Source organism: Plecotus auritus, assembly GCF_963455305.1.
Source record: "Plecotus auritus genome assembly, chromosome: 3".
Lineage (NCBI taxonomy): Eukaryota > Metazoa > Chordata > Mammalia > Chiroptera > Vespertilionidae > Plecotus > Plecotus auritus.
In genome coordinates, this window is record NC_137772.1 from 61,399,709 (window position 1) to 61,403,818 (window position 4,110).

A 4,110-nucleotide genomic window follows, 5' to 3' on the forward strand; every position below is an offset into this window, starting at 1 on the left:
AATGAAACAAACAAGGAACGCGAAGAATGGAGGCAAGACAGGGTTCTGATCAAGCCTCGTTTTTTATTCGAGCGTTGTGGTATATAAGCACTCAGGAGGGGAGGGGTAGGATAAGGAGTTGCCATGGGATGATTGGTTGGGGACTGGGAATCTGTCCTAGCTGATTGGTTATTCTGATGTGGGAGGTTTTTCTGGCCCTTGGCGCAAGCGGGCTTTCTTTGGCGCCTGCGGGCTTTCTTTGTTCTTGCTCAATCAGGAAGTAGGGCTGGCCAAGAAGTGAGACCGAACTGCTTTTATGGCTCCCAGCAGTAAGAAGCAAGGGATCCTGGATTGTGAGAGGGTGCAGGCCAGGCTGAGGGATTCCCCCCCACCCCCACCCAGTGTACGAATTTCATGCACTGAGCATGATATAATGATACAACAAGGAGGGTGGTCTCAAGGGAGGAAGTTTTCAAGCAAAGGAACAGCAAGTATAAAGGCCTTATGGGCCAAAGATGTCACTATAAGGCCCCTAGACTTATGAGATTCAGAAGATAACACCTACTGGTCTAAACTTCAAAATACTCAGTTATATACTAATTCTGAGCACAGAAATCACACATCCTGAAAGGTCCCTAAACAGCCTACCTGTGCATGTGCTTTTGTATCCTATATGTGAACTTGTGTTTTACCAGCCTGTCTCCCACCTGCTTCTGAAGGGCCTCCAGTTTTCCATAAAGTCCACCCTGCGCAGTTATTTCTGGAGGTCCTTAGAAAACTATTCATATAGATCAGTGTTTCCATCAGGGGTGATTTTGCTCCCCCAGGACATTTGGATATGTAGATAATAAGGCATTTTCAGTGTTTACACCTGGAGGGGGTGCTCCTAGCACCTATTGGGTAGAAACCAGGGATGCTGATCAATACCCTTCAATATATAGGATGCCCCATCACAAATAATTATCCAGTCCAATAGACAAATGCTGTCAGCCATCTCTATAATCATTAGACAAGTCTAAACATGGGACCTCTTCTTATCTGACATTTTAACTATGGGATTCTTTGGAGTTACTCCTCCAGACTCCAGGGCTAGAGGCATTCATCCCAGATAGTTTATGCCTTGTGGTCTTCTTGACTCAGACTTCCTCCAGTAGAGTCCATACCCTTTACCCCCGGAGGAGTTGCTTGCCCTGAGTATCTGCAGTTCCCACCCATAATGTCTCCATATATACGTTGTAAAGATGTACAATAATTAGCCCTTCAATGTCTGCTGTAAGTTTTATAGACCTTGTTACATTTATTCCTAGAGAAGAACAATCTTTTACCTATTTCCCAAATAAAGTTATTAACACTGATAGAAATCAAGTAGCTTTCCATATGATTTCACTCATGTGGAATTTAAGGAACAAACTGAACTCCCAAGAAAAATAGAGACAGACTCATAGATAGCTTTCCCAACATGTACTGCTAATGAAAATAAACCTGGGACCAGCTGGAGTGGTTTAGTGGTTGAGCATTGGCCCATGCATCAAGAGGTCACCTGTTCCATTCCAGGCCAGGACACATGCCCAGGTTGTGGGCTTGATCCCCAGGAAGGGGCACATGGGAGACAGCTGATCAATGTTTCTCTCTCACATTGATGTTTCTCTCTCTCTCTCTCTCTCCCTCTTTCTCTCCCTTCTTCTCTCTCTAAAATCAATACAAACATTTTTTAAGAAAATAAATAATGGTTTTAGGTTAGAACTAATTCTGACTCCTAAACTGTGCTCTCAATCAGTGAACTACACTGCATGAAACTTAGCAGGGGACCACCCTCCACGGTTCACCATGGCTTTGCCCTGTGTCCTCTGTGAGACCCTTTTCACATTCCCTATTCTGTCATCGTAAAAGAAATCCAGCTTAACAAAACATGAGCAAATAACATAAATTTCTAGGAAAACGTATCACTGTAATTTTTTAAAATTTCATTTAAAACACCTTTGTTCTTTCTTCAAGGCCCTTTTCCAATACAAGTTTCTCTACATCCATCTGCCCAATACATACACAATCTCTATAATTTCTTCTGTTGTTCTGAGCAATTCAGCTTTCACACTCAGCTTGCAGACCCTAATAAAAAGAAAGAAAGGAAATAGGAGTTATATGTTCTTTCCACCTAAAAAGGCAAGAGGTAGTCTTTTTTTATTTATTTATCTTTATTGTTGAAAGTTATACAGATGCAGTCTTAAGAAACAATAGAAACTCTTTAGGAGTTTCTGTCTCAGAACTTTATCAAAGTTCATTCGCAATAATCCTTTCATGGGAATGAGTGAATAGTGGTATGCACACATTTGTCAAAAATTCCTCAGATTTACACTTGAAATAGGTTAGTTTTATTCTGTATAAATTATTCCTCAATAAAACTGATTTTTAAATGTCTACTCAGAAGGATTGTCTCTATAACAACAAATACATCCTATGTGCCAAATAGGTAAATAAATTATGGTACATCTCTTAGTCACTGAAATTTTATCAGCCCAAACTAAAATTTCTTTTAAGGTTTTTAAGTAGGAAAGTGGAGAAAAATGAACAAAGCAATGCTTAAACAACATAATTTTTAAAAATAAAATATCTAGAAGAAAAAACAAAAGCAGCCTTCACAGTTGTTCCTCAATGTCATATTAGCAGTAATTATTTGTATTCGCTTTCCTATGTCTTTCCAATTTTATGTAATGTACTTATATTACTATTTTAAGCAGAAATAAATGAACAAAAAATGTAAAGACTTTTTAGGAACCTCTACTTACAGAATGAAAATAAAATGCCTTAGCTCTTCTCATAGGCACCCTGAGGTGACCTCTGAAAATGGTTCACAATTCACTTGACACAGAAGAACCCACAAAATCATGCAAATCAAGGGGTTCAAATCTTCATGTTCACTTTAAGAAGACTTGTGAAACTGTCCAGACCATCAAGGGTATGCATATCCGAAAAGCCACCAGGTATTTGAAAGGTGTCACTTTATAGAAGCAATGTGTGCCATTCCATCATTACAATAGTGGAGTTGGTAGGTGTACCCAGGCCAAACAGTGGGCTGGACACAGGATCGGTGGCCCGAAAAGAGTGCTGAATTTTGCTGCACATGCTTAAAAATGCAGAGTAATACTGAACTTAAGGGTTTAGATGTAGATTCTCTGGACATTGAGCACATCCAGGTGAACAAAGCTCCCAAGATGTGGTGCAGAACTTACAGAGCTCATGGGCAGATTAACCCATACATTAGCTTTCCCTGCCACACTGAGATGATCCTTACTGAAAAAGAGCAGATTATTTCTAAACTAGAAGACAAAGTTGCACAAAAGAAAAAGATATCCCAGAAGAAACTGCAGAAACAAAAACTTAAAAGGCTCAAAGTAAATTCTGCAGAAAGTAAATGCTAATAAAAAGTAAAAAATGAATAAATAACTAAAATGCCTTAGAATGGCCCTGACCATTAGTCTAGCCCTGACCTTTAGTCTCCACCTTTCTTCCTCAGAAATTGTGTATCTTCTCTGTCAAATGGACTCTCTCAGGCTTCTTAGCCTTTGCATGTGTTATTTGCTCTGTGGGGAAATGCTTTCTCACACCTCATCCATCTCAGGCCTTCTAGTCTCTCTTTAAGAACCAACTTAAATATTCCCTCTGTTCTTCTTTCAAAGAGTTTTCTGCTTTCTACTACTCACATATGCTATCTCATTTCACCATAGAGGATCACATATTTCTTTTCCTATATTAGTTATGAAGGATTAGGCTGTATGTAGTAAGAACAAATAACTCCCAAATCTCAGTGGCTTAACACAACAACATTTTGCTTCTCAAACATGCCCAATGTCCCACATGAATTCGTAGGAAGGTCCACTCTCAGGAACTCAGACTGTTGGAAGTTCCACCATCTCATAGCTGCACACAATGGCAGAGAGCAACAGCAAAGAACCACACGTCAGAATTTTACTACCTCATCCCAGAAAAGACACGTGTCACTAACTGCCCACATTTTATGACCAGCCCATATTACTGCACTTGCCTACCTGTAAGAAGGTTGGCAAACTTTAAAAAAATATGTGGTGAGCTTTATTGTCTCTAGCACACCCTCAACACTCAATGAGTTCTCAAAAG

General features: G+C 39.8%; 1 pseudogene across 1 annotated transcript; it reads left to right on the plus strand.

Moving 5' to 3' along the window:
• The first annotated feature begins 2,820 nt into the window (after positions 1-2,820).
• LOC308244055 (large ribosomal subunit protein uL22-like) lies at positions 2,821-3,395 on the plus strand (annotated as a pseudogene). The gene has a single exon. The product of its transcript is annotated as a large ribosomal subunit protein uL22-like (transcript).
• Positions 3,396-4,110: the final 715 nt, after the last annotated feature.